Source organism: Bubalus bubalis, chromosome 1, assembly GCF_019923935.1.
Source record: "Bubalus bubalis isolate 160015118507 breed Murrah chromosome 1, NDDB_SH_1, whole genome shotgun sequence".
NCBI classification, from domain to species: domain Eukaryota; kingdom Metazoa; phylum Chordata; class Mammalia; order Artiodactyla; family Bovidae; genus Bubalus; species Bubalus bubalis.
The window spans coordinates 104,927,409-104,946,471 of NC_059157.1; the positions used below are offsets into that span (position 1 = coordinate 104,927,409).

Sequence of the window (19,063 nt, forward strand, 5' to 3'; positions counted from 1 at the left end):
CGTCCATCTCTCTCCTTCCCTTTCTCTTTTCTCTAATATGGAGGAGGTGATGGCAAACTTTGAGTAAGGAAATAACATTTTTGTTTCAAAATTCATGTGCTTTCACTACCCCAAACGCTGATTTAAAGGAAGGTTTGTGGTGACTTCTTACAACATTCTCTCTTTTTCCCTTAGAGTCTATAGATAGCCTTTGGGGATCAAGCTATTTCCACACATTCCTATCATGGCCTCCAGTACTACACACTGTGGTTTGTGACATATCCTAACAAAGGTACTCTTTTACAAAAGGCTGCAATAGCTAGTGAAGAACTATTTTTTTCAATTACTTTTGTAAAGGCACAAAGTAAATGACAGTGGAGTGTGTGCATAAATAAAGTGAAGGTTCAGACTATACTTAACAACTACAGTGTCACTAATAGGCATCATCTCCCCTGCTGTTCTACATATCTAGATTCAAGTCTGAGGCTTTAAACTCTCTTACAGACAAAGTAGGGAGATGGACAAACACGTCTTTCGTGTTCCAATACCAAAGACAATAGGGGAGAATAATCTATTTCTACAGGTATCTGTCACAATAAACACTCAACACACAAAATTCTGAAGTTATGACAAATTTATATGTTTTACAAAATGGTTTTTCACAGGCCTCTATTGATGAGATAGCAATTGTACGTGCAACAAAAATTGTGGTTTAACTTTTTTATATTCATATACCTTTTAAAGAAAGATTGCTATCATATAAGAAACGTCAGTATTTTCAGATCAGAGATTTCCAGAAGAACAGATTACAGCAATACAACAGACACTCCTCATACTCATGCATCTAATAAGATCAGTTAAACCAGTGGGTAGGAGGTGCCTACAGGTGATTGTGAGGGCAGGTACTTTCCAAGTGGAGGAGGCTGAAAATAAAGTCACACCTACAGTGCTGTGCTTTCATCTTTCTCTTGCCCTCCCAGTCACCCTGCATCTCTCGCTGATGTGCTTTAACTGTCTTGTGGCATTCCTCTTCAAGCACTTTAGAAAACTTACAGTCTTATGAAAGTCGATTCAATCCTGTATCACCGACTGAAGGCATTTGGTCCTTTAATGGTTTTACTGAAATCAAAAGTATCATGAATACACCTTAAAATTTAAGTCTGGGAATCATATTTTAAGGATGCCTTAAAGTCTTTTAGACCTACAGGTTGTATAGGGCAAACATGTATACATTATATGGGCCAGTCTCTACCTGGCTCTCCAAGATTTTGAAGACCGTCAAAGTTCATAAAGCATTCTTTTCTTTTCCTTGGCATTCACTAGACTAAGTCTTACCTCAGGGGCTGAGGACATTTTTTTAACTATGCCTGGAGTGTTCTTCCTCTAGAGTTTGGCTTGTTCGCTCTCCTCCTTTATTCTTGTCTCTACTCAAATACCATCATTGCAGGAGACCTACACCGACAATCATATTAAAACAGCTTCTCGCCTTCATCCTACCTTAGCTTGATTTGTTTTTTTCATAAAAGATGCTTGCTCCTTGGAATAAAAGTTATGACAAACCTAGGCAGCATATTAAAAAGCAGAGACATTACTTTGCCAACAAAGGTCCGTATTATCAAAGCTATGATCTTTCCAGTAGTCATGTATAGATGTGAGAGTTGGACCATAAAGAAGGCTGAGCGCTGAAGAATTGATGCGTTTGAACTGTGGTGTTGGAGAAAATGCTTGAGAGTCCCTTGGACTGCAAGGACATCAAATCAGTCAATTGTAAAGGAAATCAGTCCTGAATATTCATTGGAAGGACTGATGCTGAAGCTGAAGCTCCAATACTTTGGCCACCTGACGTGAAGAACTAACTCATTAGAAAAGACCCTGATGCTAGGAAAGATTAAAGGCAGGAAAAAAAGCAACAACAGAGGATGAGATGGTTGGATGGCATCACCAACTCAATGGACATGAGTTTGAGCAAGTTCTGGGAGATGGTGAAGGACAGAGAAGCCTGGAGTGCTGCAGTCCATGGGGTCACAAAGAATTGGATACAACTGAACAACAAGAAATTTCTTCCTTAAATTATATAATTACTTGCTTATTATCTGTCTTCCTCAATAAAATATGAGCTTTATGACTCAAAGACTTTCATCTTACTTCCCATCGCTTAGCATCACTAGTGACTGGAACTGTGTCTAACACATGGTAGCTGTTCACCATATATTTCTCAAAAAAGAAAACTTATGGCTAAGATACTGTCTCTTAAATTTCACAATTTAGTTTCCATCTTCTGCTGAGAAGAGAAGGTACCATACAGTGGCCTTTCACACTTTAGACAAGGAAGAAGTCAATGTGGAAGAACCCTACTCTAGGAAGAGTGTGTTCAGACATGGCTTGAAATCACAGCCTGTTGCTGTGGAGCGTTTATTTATTGCCTGCCATTTTAGCTAGACCACTGAACTAATGGAATTAACCAAGGACCTGACAGGTCACAAGCACACAAACACCCCCATCACCACCAAAAAATAGGCAAACAGAACCTCCTCAAATCCTCCTTACTCTTGGAATTGGAGTACTTGCTACTTTACTCCATGCCAACAACAGCTAAAGAAGAGAGGCATAAATCAGGAGAATTTTGAAAGCTATTTCACTGAACCTGCCACCTATCACTCATGTAAGAAAAGGCAATAATCCATCTATCCAGACTGGTGGGTCATGAGGTTCTAAGTGTCATTTATTTATCTGAAACTAGGGATTCCTTAGGAGAAGGCAATGGCACCCCACTCCAGTGTTCTTGCCTGGTGAGTCCCAGGGACAGGGGAGCCTGGTGGACTGCCATCTATGGGGTTGCACAGAGTCGGACACGACTGAAGCGACTTAGCAGCACCAGCAGCAGCAGGGATTCCTTGAAAATATGTTATATCACATAATAATGAAATGACATGATCTTTGTTTTTCCTTCAGATAAACATCAAACATTTGCTTTAAGATGGCATATAACTTTTAAAATACAAACACCAATTAAATGAGGTATTTTTTAATTAGAGAAAAATGTCTATCATAATTTTAGTGGCAATAATAGTTCTGTACATTTCTCTTAGCAGTTTTAACCTCAGATTTCTAAGCACTATGCAAACATTAATTTACTAAGTTCTGCTGTATTCTCCATGTGAATTAGAATTTTATCATTTCTTTATTATTTTCAGATGAGAATCACACAGACAGGTCCATGACTTGCCAAGATCATATAGCAAGGGCATTAAAGAAAAAAAGAGCAGGATCTTTCCATTTTGAAAGTGGGTGCTCAGGGAAGAGTAAAGAAATACAATAAAAAAAACACCTAAAATAGCACCTGGCTTTTCTTACCCAGTACTCTCATTCAAATTTGTTTTGGGAAGGAAAATAAAGTAATAGCTCAGTTCAGAGGCAAGGACTCTGAATAAACATCCCTGAAACTAGTAGGGTGAATCTTTAAGAACAGTAGTTAGCTATTATTATGTGCCTGGCACTGTCCTAAGAGCTAGTGGAAATAGGGAAATGTGACTTTTCCCCATGGTATGCCCCAAGTCTAGAACTGTGACTGGGCCAGCATGAATGCTGAATCAGTACTCATTGCTATACATGTATAAATGAGAGAAGCATTTTTGGTTCCAAATGACTAAACTGTGTAAATTTTTAAACACAGCCTGTTTGTAAGTTAGAAGCAGCCTATATAAATGCTGCTTGAGTTGGAAGGAAAGTTATGACCAACCTAGATAGCATATTCAAAAGCAGAGACATTACTTTGCCAACAAAGGTTCGTCTAGTCAAGGCTATGGTTTTTCCTGTGGTCATGTATGGATGTGAGAGTTGGACTGTGAAGAAGGCTGAGCACCGAAGAATTGATGCTTTTGAACTGTGGTGTTGGAGAAGACTCTTGAGAGTCCCTTGGACTGCGAGGAGATCCAACCAGTCCATTCTGAAGGAGATCAGCCCTGGGATTTTTTTGGAAGGAATGATGCTAAAGCTGAAACTCCAGTACTTTGGCTACCTCATGCGAAGAGTTGACTAATTGGAAAAGACTCTGATGCTGGGAGGGATTGGGGGCAGGAGGAGAAGGGGACGACAGAGGATGAGATGGCTGGATGGCATCACTGACTCGATGGACGTGAGTCTGGGTGAACTCCGGGAGTTGGTGATGGACAGGGAGGCCTGGCGTGCTGTGATTCATGGGGTCTCAAAGAGTTGGACACGACTGAGTGACTGATCTGATCTGATCTAAATGCTTGCTCTTAAAAGTGGATGAGAAAGGAAGAGATTTGATATGATCTGATGTGTAACTAAATCTAGGATAGCAGCAAGCCTCTTTACAATAGAATCCATTGATTTAACAAATATTTATTGAACACACACTGTATTTCAGGTATTATAAGGGGTTCTAGAAGGCAATGACACCCCACTCCAGTACTCTTGCCTGGAAAATCTCATGGACGGAGGAGCCTGGTGGGCTGCAGTCCATGGGGTCGCTGGGAGTCGGACACGACTGAGCGACTTCACTCTCACTTTTCACTTTCATGCATTGGAGAAGGAAATGGCAACCCACTCCGGTGTTCTTGCCTGGAGAATCCCAGGGATGGGGGAGCCTGGTAGGCTGCCGTCTATGGGGTCGCACAGAGTCGAACACGACTGAAGCGACTTAGCTTAGCTTAGCTTAGCTTAGGAATAAATACAATGTCTTTTTGTTATGGAGCTTAAATTATTGTTTATGTATCTGAGAGGAGGGTATCTTTGTATTTATGCAATTATGAGGCAAGAAATTTAATAAACAAGTAATTCCTGTTTGTTTAGATTTACCATTTTATCATCCTAATTTGCCACTGCTTTGACAGTTCAGTCTCTTCCTGGGCATCTATGAGGAAACTATAAAGAAATGTAGGTGTACTGATTATTTAAACTATATATCCATAAATTTCATAGTTAACTGACAATTACTTAGACAATGTAATCAATGTCTGAAGTTTAATTTAGGCATCAGAATGAGTTCTGAAAGGTCTGAGTTATCTATTTTAGTTACTCATATTGTCAATTCTCTCAATTCCACCTATACAAATACACTCTAGAGCTTCCATTTGGACTACATAAAATTGCATTTCAGCCAAAAGAAATTTAAAAGTACACAAAATATTAAAAGATAAAAAGGCCTCACAAACTCCCTGTAAAGGCTGGCAATCTTCTCTATGGTCACCTTTGGGTGCTATCTCTTTTTTTTACTACACAGACTCTCTCAGAACATGACTGACCCAAGTGTGGCTTGTTGGTAAGTAAGCATAGCTGCATTCATTTCACTCTGATAATCCACTAGAATTGTTCAGTTTTTAAAAAACAATCTCATTTCTTTTGCCTTCATTTTTAGGACAAAATATCAAGCCTTTGCAAATATTTCTGCTTATAAACAAATTCTTCAAGTTTGCTATGGAAGCTTCACTCTGTAAGTAAATCAACGAGATACAAGGAAATCTAAGTTTGATGTTTAATGGTGCTCAGATGGTAAAGAATCTGCCTGCAATGTGGGAGACCCAGGTTCAATTCCTGGGTCGAGAAGATCCCCTGGAGAAGGGAATGGCAACCCACTCCAGTATCCTTACCTAGAGAATTTCATGGATAGAGGAGCCTGGTGGGCCACAGTTCATGCACAGAGGAGCCTGGGTGGCTATAGGCCATGGGTTTTCAAAGAGTTGGACATGACTGAGCGAATAATAAGTGCTAGCAGCCCACTTAAGGTTATTTCTCCTCCAAAAATTAAACTGAAATACATATTTTGGCTGGGAGTTCAGCAATGCCAGGGAAACACTCTAAAAATCTGTTCGCAAAGGAAGAAAATAAAAAATATAGTATTGAGGTATTTGATTTTTAGTGTACTGAATTCAAGAACTAGATTCAAGTGACAGATATGCTTTAACCTGCTGGCTCTGTGCATTTGAAAAACTGAAATTTGATATCTAACAATCACCCTTATATTCAGAATTACTCAACATTCCTTTTCTGTTTATACACCTCATTCAGTGACATGACAGCCCCAGGCAGTCTACTACCAATCTCCTTGTACATGTCCATTGACATGGTCTCTATCAAATTTGATTCAGTAAAATTAAATGGAATTAAATAAAATGGTCTTCTTGAGCCTCAGTATTTCTCATCTCTTATTATATTGTATTTCATATCATTTCTTATTTATTTAGCTGAGGCAAAAAGGTTTCCAGACTCAATTATACTTTTCCTCCTGGTTTTCTATTTCTTAAGTATTTTTTCTCTGAGAAAGGTTGTTCATGTCAATTGCCAAAAGAAAAGACAGAAAGAAAGAGAGAATCCTTAAATAACTGTATGAAAATAAAATGAATATAATAATAAAGTAACTGCTATTGTATATCAGAGACAACATTTCCATCTGATGTTTCATAAAATTTTCATCTGATTCTAATAGTTTTCACATAATAACAAACACAAGTATTGCCTACTTTGAGAAGATTCTAAATTGCAGATGGTATATGGGTGGTAGGTAATAGGGAGAAATTGGGTAAGGAAGACAGATTTCTAGCTTTGGCTTCAAGAGTTAAATTTTAAAAGGAAGTAAGTAGTAAGTGTTGAAGATGATATGCGATTGGCTTACAATTTTCCCATCACTTTTAGACATGAGGGTAACTGTAAATTTCCTCCCTTATTTCCACACTCCCTTCAGCCTGCACATGGATTCTATGCTTCCCCCTCAAACCTGCTCTTAATGTTAATTTTAAGCTGATTTCATGTGTTTATAAACATTTTGAGGGGGATTAAGAAACTCCAATACTTTGGCCACCTCATGCGAAGAATTGACTCATTGGAAAAGACTCTGATGCTGGGAGGGATTGGGGGCAGGAGGAGAAGGGGACGACAGAGGATGAAATGGCCGGATGGCACCACCGACTCGATGGACGTGAGTTTGAGTGAACTCTGGGAGATGGTGATGGACAGGGAGGCCTGGCGTGCTGCAATTCATGGGGTCGCAAAGAGTCGGACACGACTGAGTGACTGAACTGAACTGAACTGACACAATTGGTCTTACCGGGCGGCTCAGTTTTAAAGAATCTGCCTGTGATGCAAAAGATGCAGGAGATGCTGTGGGTTTGATCACTGGGTCAGAAAGATCCCCTGGAGAAAGGAAAGGATACCTACTCCAGTATTCTTGCCTTGGAAAATCCCATGGACAGAAGAGCCTGGTGGGTTACAGTGCTGCACAGAGTCGGAAACAACTGGAGCGACTGAGCACAAGACACACAGTATGATTTTTCTCTGGAATTCTCTTTCTGTAAGCAACAGCAAGATGACAGTCAAATACTCATTAATCTCCTGGGGAAAAAAATCAGTAAGTTTCTTGTGTCCTTCATTTAAGATTGGTGTTTATTACAAATCGTGCTGAAAGACCTCACACACAGCAAATTGAAGTATGTGGCATGTAATCCATCACACAGAATGATCAAGGAGTGAGTCAACACTTCTAGGGCTTCTACACCCCTCAACTATGGGCATTTCCATGGTGCACATTTCCATGGTGTTCAGACTTCCAAACAAACACATTTGTCTAAAAACAAATACATATGTAGGAAAACAGTTCTCCAGGGCTCTCGCCTTTTCAGCTGCTCTTGGTTGACAGATGAAAAGTCAGATACAACATCTTGAAATTCTAAGTCTTCTTGTCTTGAAACAGAAATATTTGTCCCAAATAGTGAGTTGTTCATAGCTTCTATTAAATGGACGAAAGAGTCACAAAAAGAGGCCCTTGGGTTTTCATCCTGTAATGGTCTCCTCCTTGATTTCCCTCTGACTCACGCCCACTGGTTTCAACTTCATTTTGAGGACACATAAAATTATTCTGAAATAAATCATCATTTTCATTCTCTTAAAAGAGTTTCCTAAGAAACTTGTTTCAAAACAAGGTGATCTGTAACACTAAGAATATACCAGTATCTTTCAATACTTCTTTAGAGTTTATAAATCTTACCTATTCAGGGATCAACTAATACAATTTGAGGGCAACTGAAGAAATCTCTCCACCATCTTCCTGTGCCTGAAATTCTATCACATGAAATTCATAGAGAAATGCAGAAATCATTTGATTCTATGTTACTCTGAGAAGGGTACCATTTTATTTTAGAGATGAAGAAACCAAGGTACAAAGAAGTTAAGTAACTTGCCGAAAGTTTTTTCGTAAGTCAAAGGGCCAGGATTTGAACCCATTGGTGTCTGATACCATGGCCTTAGCCGTTATATTATACCAATTCTCTGTGAAGCAGAGATTAGTAGAGAGGAATGGTTAAATGCATGATTTTGGAGTCAGACAGTATAAGCTCAAATCCTAATTTAACCACTTACTGGCTGTTTGAACTTGGCCATGGATCTTAACCTCTATAAGCCTTTATTTCTTTGTGTGTATCAAATGTAGCTAGCTTTCACTAAGTAGTAAAGCTATGTCCTAGTCATCAAAGCAAAGTATTTTACATCTATTATCTCGTTTAATCCTCACAATATCTCAACAAGGTATGAAGTATTATCATCCCCAAACTAGAGATGAGGAAATTGAGATTAAGTAACTTGCCTACTGTTCTACTGTAAGTGGTGGAATCAGAATTTGACAAGGATAACCTCACTCAAGCTTACCTGGTGGCTCAGATGGTTAAGCGTCTGCCCGCAATGCAGCTGACCTGGGTTCGATCCCTGGGTCAGGAAGATCCCGTGGAGAAGGAAATGGCAACCCACTCCAGAACTCTTGCCTGGAAAATTCCATGGACTGAGGAGCCTGGTAGGCTGCAGTCCATGGGGTCGCAAAGAGTTGGATACGACTGAGCGACTTCACTTTCACTTCCACTTTAACCTCACTCCAGAAACCAAGATGTTTAACCATTAAATCTGATGAAAATAATAAACAGCATTTACCTCATCAAGCTTTGGACTGTATTTTGGTCAGGACTAAATGGGGCTTCCTGGTGGATCAGATAGCAAAGAACTTGCCTGCATTGTGGAAGGCCAGAGATTGATCCCAGGGTTGAGAAGATCCCCTTAAGAAGGGAATGGATACCCACTCCAGTATTCTTGCCTGGAGAGTTCCATGGACAGAGGAGCCTGAGGGACTACAGTCCATGTGGTTGCAAAGAAGCAGACACAAATGAGCAACTAACACATACATGCACACACACATACACACCGCACACACACAAATGAAGTAAAGAATGTGTGATGGTTACTTGTATGTCAGCTTTACTGGGATACCAGTGCAGATATTTTCTAGGTATGTCAGTTCAGTTCAGTCGTTCAGTCATGTCCAACTATTTGTAACCCCGTGGAATGCAGCACACCAGCCTTATAAGTCCATCACCAACTCCCGGAAGTCGTTCAAACTCATGTCCATCTAGCTGGTGATGCCATCCAACCATCTCATTCTCTGTCATCCCCTTCTCCTCCTGCCTTCAATCTTTCCCAGCATCAGGTTCTTTTCCAATGAGTCAGTCCTTCCCATCAGGTGGCCAAAGTATTGGAGTTTCAGCTTCAGCATGAGCCTTTCCAATGAATATTCAGGACTGGTTTCCTTGAGCACTGACTGGTTTAATCTTCTTGCAGTCCAAGGGACTCAAAAGAGTCTTTTCCAACACCACAATTCAAAAGCATCAATTCTCCTGCCATCAGCTTTCTTTATAGTCCAACTCTCACATCCATACATGAGTACTGGAAAAACCATAGGTTTGAAAATACAGACTTTGTTGGCAAAGTAATGTCTCTGCTTTTTAATATGCTGTCTAGGTTGGTCATAACTTTTCTTTCAAGGAGCAAGCATCTTTTAATTTCATGGCTGCAGTCACCAACTGCAGTGATTTTGGAGCCCAAGAAAATAAACTCTGTCACTGTTTTCATTGTTTCCCCATCTATTTGCCATGAAGTCATGGGACTGAATGCCATGATGTTAGTTTTTTGAATGCTGAGTTTTAAGACAGCTTTTTCACTCTCCTCTTTCACTTTCATCAAGAGGCTCTTTAGTTTCTCTTCATGTTCTGCCATAAGGGTGGTATCATCTGCATATCTGAGGTTATTGATATTTCTCCCGCAATCTTGATTCCAGCTTGTGCTTCACCCAGCCTGGCATTTCACATGATGTACTCTGCCGATGAATTGATGCTTTTGAACTGTGGTGTTGGAGAAGACTCTTGAGAGTCCCTTGGAGCAAGGAAATCCAACCAGTCTCTTCTAAAGGAGATCAGTCCTGGCTGTTCTTTGGAAAGAATGATGCTAAAGCTGAAACTCCAGTACTTTGGCCACCTCATGCGAAGAGTTGACTCATTGGAAAAGACTGTGATACTGGGAGGGACTGGGGGCAGGAGGAGAAGGGGACGACAGAGGATGAGATGGCTGGATGGCATCACCGACTCAATGGATGTGAGTTTGAGTGAACTCTGGGAGTTAGTGATACACAGGGAGGCCTGGTGTGCTGCAATTCATGGGGTCACAAAGAGTTGGACACGACTGAGCAACTGAACTAAACTGAACTCTGCATATAAGTTAAATAAGCAGAGTGACAATATACATCCTTGAAATACTCCTTTCCCAATCTGGAAGACATCTGTTGTTCCACGCCCGGTTCTAACTGTTGCTTCTTGACCTGCATACAGATTTCTCAAGAAGGCAGCAAGGTGGTCTGGTATTCCCATCTCTTTAAGTAAGAATTTTCCACAGTTTGTTGTGATCCACACAGTCAAAGGCTTTGGCATAGTCAATGAAGCAGAAGTAGATGTTTTTCTGAAACTCTCTTGCTTTTTCTATGATCCAATGGATGTTGGCAATTTGATTTCTGGTTCCTCAGCCTTCCATCTTGAACATCTGGAAGTTCACGGTTCAGGTACTGTTGAAACGTCACTTGAAGAATTTTGAGAATTACTTTGCAAGCGTGTGAGATGAGCACAATTGTGCAGTAGTTTGAACATTCTTTGGCACTGCCCTTCTTTGCGATTGGAATGAAAACTGACCTTTTCCAGTCCTGTGGCCACTGCTGAGTTTTCCAAATTAGCTGGCATATTGACTGCATATTTTACAGAGTAATCTTTTAGGATCTGAAATAGCTCAACTGGAATTCCATCACCTCCACTAGCTTTGTTCATAGTGATGCTTTCTAAGGCCCACTTGACTTCACATTCTAGGATGTATGACTTTAGGTGAGTGATCATATCATCGTGGTTATCTCGGTCATGAGGATTTTTTTTTTTATAGTTCTTCTGTGTATTCTTGCTACCTCTTCTTAATATCTTCTGCTTCTGTTAGGTCCATACCATTTCTGTCCTTTATTGTGCCCATATTTGCATGAAATGTTCCCTTTGTATCTCTAATTTTCTTGAAGAGATCTCTAGTCTTTCCCATTCTATTGTTTTCCTCTATTTCTTTGCACTGATCACTGAGGAAGGCTTTCTTATCTCTCCCTGCTATTCTTTGGAACTCTGAGTCAAATGGGTATCTTGTCCCTTTTCTCCTCTGCCTTTAGCTTCTCTTCTTTTCACAGCTATTTGTAAGGCCACCTCAGACAACCATTTTGCCTTTTACTTTTCTTTTTCTTGGGGATGGTCTTGATTATTGCCTCCTGGATGATGTCACGAACCTCTGTCCATAGTTCTTCAGGTACTCTACCAGATCTGATCCGTTGAATCTATTTGTCACTTCCACTATATAATCATAAGGGCTTTGATTTAGGTCATATCTGAATGGTCTAGTGGTTTTCCCTACTTTCTTCAATTTCAATCTGAATTTGGCAATAAGGAGTTCATGATCTGAGCCACAGTCAGCTCCTGGTCTTGTTTTTGCTGTCTGTATAGAGCTTCTCCATCTTTGGCTGCAAAGAATATAATCACCGTATTGACCATCTGGTGATGTCCATGTGTAGAGTCTTCTCTTGTGTTATTGGAAGAGGGTGTTTGCTATGATCAGTGTGTTCTCTTGACAAAACTCTGTTAGTCTTTGTCCTGCTTCATTTTGTACTCCAATGCCAATTTTGCCTGTTACTCCAGATATCTCCTGACTTTCTACTTTTGCATTTCAATCCCCAATAATGAAAGGCACATCCTTGGGGTGTGTTACTTCTAGAAGGTCTTGTAGGTCTTCATAGAGCCATTCAACCTCAGCTTCTTTAGCATTACTGGTTGGGGCATAGACTTGGATTATTGTGATACTGAATATTTTGCCTTGGAAACAAACAGATCATTCTGTCATTTTTGAGATTATACCCAAATACTGCATTACAGACTCTTTTGTTGACTATGAGGGCTACTCAATTTCTTCTAAGGTATTCTTGCCCACAGTAGTAGATATAATGGTCATCTGAGTTAAATTAACCCATCCCTGTCCATTTTAGTTCACTGATTCCTAAAATGTCGATGTTCACTCTTGCCATCTCCTGTGTGACCACTTCTAATTTACCTTGATTCATGAACCTAACATTCCAGGTTCCTATGCACTATTGTTCTTAACAACATTGGACTTACTTCCATCAGCAGTCATATCCACAACTGGATGTTGTTTTTGCTTTGGTTCTGTCTCCTCATTCTTTCTGGAGTTATTTCTCCACTCTTCTCCAATAGCATATTGGGCACCTACCGGCCTGGGAAGTTCATCTTTCAGTGTCATATTTTTTTTTTTTCCTTTTCATACTATTCATGGGGTTTTCAAGGCAAGAATACTGATATGCTAGGTATATCTGTGAGGGTATTTTTTGATGATATTAACATTAGAATCTATAGACTGAGTAAAACAAATTAATCTTCCTGTAAAAACAGATTAATCTCCCTATTAGGAGTGGCCCCATCCAATCAATTGAAAGCCTATAGTAACAGGGAATTCCTCCTGCCTGCCTATATTTGAGCTGGCATATTAGTTTTTTTCCTGCCTTTGGACTTGAACTGAGACATTGGCTCTTCCTGAGCTCAACCTACCAGTCTTTTGATTAGAACTATACCATCAGCTCTCCTAGTTCTCAACCTTGAAACTATACTCCAACCACATGATCAGTTCTCCTAGGTCTCCAGCTTGACAATTTCAGATCTTGGGACTTGTCAGCTGTAATAATTGTATGAATTAATCCCTTGTAATAAATGTGTGTGTGTGTAAATATACAGTTAGTTGTATGCATATAGAGATCTATCTCGGAGAAGGCAATGGCACCCCACTCTAGTACTCTTGCCTGGAAAATCCCATGGATGGAGGAGCCTGGTAGGCTCCAGTCCAAGGGGTCACTACAAGTTGGACACGACTGAGTGACTTCACTTTCACTCTTCACTTTCATGCATTGGAGAAGGCAATGGCAACCCACTCCAGTGTTCTTGCCTGGAAAATCCCAGGGACGGGGGAGCCTGGTGGGCTGCCATCTATGGGGTCGCACAGAGTCAGACACGACTGAAGCAAATTAGCAGCAGTAGCAGCAGAGATCTGTCTATCTATACATCCTATTGGGTTTTTTCTTCTGGAGAACTCTAACAAATACGTATGCAAAGTACCTGAAATAGTCATAAAGAAATGGTCAATAATTGCTTTTTAAATTGCTATCCTAAGAAAAGCCAACAGAAAAGAAATTACAGGATGGCAAAGTCTCCTTCAATAATGAAAGCAGATAAATCTAGAGAAGGAGAATAAGTAATTTGTAGGCAATAGGTTCTTAAGAAAGGAGGGGGAAATTAAAAAAAAAAAAATCTCCAGCTAAGTCAGATGATTAGTTTCTTTATGTAAAATAAAAGATGGTAGAAAAACTGAACATCAAGAATAAAAGCTACTCTAATCCTCCCCTATATTGACCTTAAAGGAACTTTGGTTCTTTAACATGATGGTAAAACTTGGTGAGAAAACAGATGTGACCTTCCCATTTGAGAGGTAAGAGGTAATAGGGAAGGGAGAGAATTAACAGAAAAAGTCAGGTATATTTAATGCCCGACTTACTGCATACTAATTCAGCCAATTCAATTTCTATATATGCATTTTGTTCCCAGCTATAAACTATGATGAATATAGAAAATAAAAAAAGACTTCTCCATGGAACAGGTTAGGTCTCCAAGATTTTTCAGCTGAAAACATCCTGGACATGGCATATTCAAGTTTCCTAATACATGTGATTGACACTGATATCCTTGAAAAACTGCTTCGATTACCCCCACCACTGTGGTCTTCACCCATGAACACCCCTCCCGGACAAATCTCTTTCTGAATATATTATTTTGTTCGGGTTAGCCAGTATCTTGACTTCAATGAGTTCATATCAGAAGAAAAGAAGGGAGCTTTCCTCTGGGTTTCAGTGAACATGTGTTACTCCCATCATCTGAGCTAAAAATCAAGGAAACTGCAACAGCTGGGAAGGAAGGAAAAGCAAATTTGATTTTTAAAGAAAATAGAAAATAAAAGCAATTCTTCCAATTCCAATGTGTGGCATCTATGCTGATTTTTCTCAAGGAAAAGTGCTTATTGCTGCCAAAAATCCCCAGGGTAACCACAGCTGACACTCTTCTCAGCATTAGAGCACTTGGCAACTGGTGATATGGCCTGCTCCTTTCCCAAGCAGATGAGAAACCAGGCACTTCCTAAATAAAACCAACACAGCTTTTCTTGACTCTTCAGCTGCCTGCATGTCTCATGAGCATAGCATTTTGTCCTGTGCAATGAAAGTTCATGGAGCAAACCTATTTCACCCACAGAATCAAAATCAGTATAATGAATTCTTTATGTTCTTCAGGCTGCATTGATAGAAGAACCTACCTTTATTGCACACTCAAATGCTGCTGCTGCTATACATATTGTAATTGTACAAAGGACTGAGAAATACTGTCAATAAACAAAAATAAGCCCTGCTAAAGAATGTCTAAGTATGCAAAAGGATGCAAATATAGGCCCTCTACCATACACAGGATCTTTGTTTATACCAATTGCACATGATCAATGGAAGAGGACATTCAAAACACTGTAATAAGCAAATTCCCATCTTGCATTAGCTTATATCAATAGAATTCTTCTAAATATCTTTCATAATAAAATGTGTTTAGATTGATTATTTTTCACTCTTATCAGAGGAAAAAATCATCTGATTGAAGGTGTTCTTCTTAAGTGAAAGCAGGAAGCCAATTTCAAGGGCCACCATTTTCATAACAAATGCCTCCATTTATATTTGTATTAAAAAGTCTACTTCTCTATCTAAGCTCTATGCAAGTATTTCTACTTATCTCACAATCATCTACATGTGTGAAATTCCATGGGTGTTATTACCAATATTTACTTCTGATGGCCACAGTTTTTTTAATCTTTGTGTAGCCATATGCTTAATGTTGCATAATCCAGTGGGACTTCCTTTTCTAAAAACACAAAAATCAAATGGAAATTTATGAAACTGTATTCTTTTTTAATGTGAAAAGTAAAAACAAAAGAATGGTTATAAAATAAACATTGGATAATGTATAAAATCTACCTTACAAAAAGTGTGTTATTTACATCAGGAAGTCTTCATTTATCCCTTGAAATCCCAGCCCTGGGGAGGCACCAAGTTCCTAGATACATTAACCGAAGCACATCCACATATGTCAGTGGTTAATCTTACAGAGAACAATGTTGTGACTCAACAATTACCCTGGTTGAACAGCATTTAATTCCTAAATAATAATGACTAATAGTGTTTTATTGGATAATGGTTAATTGCTAACACATTTCTTATAGGCATTTTGATTAATTGTCTATCTAATCTTCCAAAATTTATTCCAAAAATGCCTAAAATGCAGAGTCCCATCCTTTGAAACTAAACACAAATTTGTTTTGACTAATGTAAAATTACTTTGCAAATCTGACCCCTAACAAGTATAAACACATGAATTAAGTTCAGCATGCAGGTGGCATGTACTAGAAATTAGGTCATATCAAGGGACTGCTATCTAGTATGACTCATGTACTGGTTGGCCATCATCCCTTCACTTCTATACTTTAATGGGCTTAAACTCAACATCAAGAACAACTGATGAAGAGAGCTTAAATCACCAAAGAAGTCTATTTGTGAAACACTGGCACAATTCTGAGCCTTATTTCCTCACTGTGTTGTGTTTGTAATGGAAGTGGCAATGTGGAAACAAAGCTGTGATCCAGGTTATACTTAGATTAGACCCAAAGAAATAGTAGCCACACATAAAAAGCATACTAAAAATGATTTCAACTTTTGTTCTGTTTCTCAAGAAAAACACCAAAAAGAGAAAGAAAACAATCCCTTTTCTCTGTCTTGACCACATTGGAAATGGATCACACCTGGGTTCAGAATCTCTATTCTTCCTCTCCCTCCCAGCTCAGATCTCTCTCCAACTCATCTATCCCCCACAAGCATTTCCCACCCTGCCCCCCCGTTTATTTTCCTTTCCATCTATACCTTTCCCTCTTACTTTAGTGAAATTCTGGCACTTTAATAACGAACTCTCCACCCTTCCCCCACCCATAGTCACTTTTCCAGTAGTGAAAGTGTTAGTGCAAGGGATTCTCCAGGCAAGAATACTGGAGTAAGTAGTTATTCCTTTCTCCAGGGGATCTTCCTAAACCAGGGATCGAACCTAGGTCTCCCACATTGCAGGCAGATGCTTTACCATCTGAGCTACCAAGTGATATTGATGAATATATGGTAAGGAAAGATGAAGTACATTGTTTAAGGTCATAATATAGCAAGGGTGGAGTAGGGCTTCCACTCAGATTTGGACCTTCTTTTTGAAATTATCCTTTTTCCTGTATATATTGGCTGCTAAACATTATCATTTCTTTTTTCAGACAAACATTTAATGTCTATATTCTTGTGAAGAAATGTTCTCTTTACCACCAATATTCATTTATTTTTGAAAGCTAGGATTATTCATACAAGACTCTAATCAACTCCCAGATCCTTCATGATATGCTTCTAATCTACCTTTCTAGTCTTCCCTTGTGTCACCTGATCCCCTGCACTCTAGCTGCCAATCAACTTTTTGTACCCATGAGATTTTATCTCTGCCTAGAATTCATTTTATCTTCTCTTTTTCCACAAAGAAAGAAAGAAGTACTTTTTTTAAAGGTCAAATTCAAACATCGTTTGTTCCAGGAAGCCCTTCCAATATTTGTTCCATGAAGCTTTCAACATCTCCACTTCCACAACATTTTCATCATATATATGATCCCCAGTAGACCATATATGCTACTGTTTAACAACTGTTGTCTCTCGCTAGGTTGTAGAATTCTTATTGGCAGAGCACATTCTAAACACAGGGAATATACTTGCTTTTGGCTTCAAGAAATTTCCAATATAGTTACGGGGTCAAAAGTGTAAACAACTCCAGTCAAATTCTGACACAAACAAAATATTTCTACATAATTGGTTTGAATTATTCCCTAGTGACTCAGTGGTAAAGAATCTTGCCTGCCAATGCAGGAGACATGAGTTCGATCCCTAGGTCAGGAAGATTCCCTGGAGAAGGAAACGACAACCCACTGCAGTATTCTTGCCTGGGAAATCCCATGGACAGAGGAGCCTGGCAGGCTACAGTCCCTGGGGTTAGAAAAGAACACAGCTTAGCAACTAACAACAAAACAACAAGATAATTGTATACATTTTTGTCATAGTCAAGGCTACGTTACATACAGCAAATATAACTACCCCCAAATTGACACGGTATAAGCAGGAAAGTGGTCAAAGTACATAAAAAGGAGAACAAAGAGAAATAAACTATAAAAATGTAATGGGAGAAAAAATATTGAGCTAATTGAAGTACGGGCTTAATGCAGGAAAAAGCAGCTTGGGGAAAGGAAGTTGAATTAGTTCGAGATATTCTTGGTAGCAAGAGCCAGAAAGACTACAGTTGCCATAAATGAGAAAGGGACTGACTATGGAGCAAAGCTATCCTCCAGTGTGCCGCTGGGCATTGAGTTCAGTGATTTGTATTGTTTACTTGAACTAATACAGTCACCCTGTGAGGTGGGATCTGTGAAGGAACAGAGGCTCAAAGCAGTTACGACTTCTCAGCTAATAACTGGAAGAGCCAGGATTCAAACTCAGAACTGATTCCAAAGTCCACTCTTTATATATTCAATATTAGTTTACATCCAAGGAGACTGTGTCCACAGAATCAGCCAAAAATTACTTCATTTCCTCAAAGACCAAAGCCTAACAAAAATTTCTATTATTGTAAGGCTCTTAATATGATGATAATGTACACTTACATATTTAAATAGCTAATACATGTATAGTATACTCAGCTAATACACTTTCTTTTTTTTTTAATTTAATTTTATTTTTAAACTTTACATAATTGTATTAGTTTTGCCAAATATCAAAATGAATCCGCCACAGGTATACATGTGTTCCCCATAGCACATTGAGATGGAAATACCTTGAAAATCTTGTAGCCCAACATCTTATTTTGTAAATATTGAAGATACTAAGACAAACTAGTTGAATTACATAGATTACTAAGGAGAGAAGTTCTGAGAAGAAATCAAGAGCAAACTCTTTGCTCCTAAGGCTGAAGACCGTGAGAAAAATACCATCTCATCTTGTGTAAGTGAATTCTATGATGTCAGCTATCTTGTCACTTTTTGGCTAATTGTATTTCATTATCTGGGACATAAATGGTACTGTTATTAACACACAGTTACTAGTACACACTTTATAAGAGGAAGTGCCCAAATAATATTTGATTAATGAAGTGAGGAATGGGTCTGTGGATTAGAGTGTATATGATGAAGGTGCAAGTGTACAATTAATCAAGAGATTGTCCATATTAGATGGTACTAAATTAATTTTAAGTGCCATTTGGATCACATCATTTTCTCCTTGACACAGTGACATTTTAAATGCCTTACATAGCAACGTTTTTGGGTTCAAATACCTTTATCAGGAACCAAGAGTTTAGTATACCATCAATACATGGAATTTACAAGGTGTCCTTATGTAGAACCATTAAGAAATCTTTTTAAATTTGTCAAGAAATAACTCAATAGATTTTGATAAAGTGGTAATATGAACATTTTATCCTTATCTTAGACTCAGGGGGTTGGGAAATACAGAAGTGATGTTTCATTT

General features: G+C 39.0%; 1 protein-coding gene across 22 annotated transcripts in view; it reads right to left on the minus strand.

The window, feature by feature from the left end:
- ZBTB20 (zinc finger and BTB domain containing 20) overlaps nt 1-19,063 on the minus strand; it is an 869,399-nt gene that overhangs the window by 597,726 nt on the left and 252,610 nt on the right. The gene's annotated exons all lie outside the window — the stretch shown is intronic.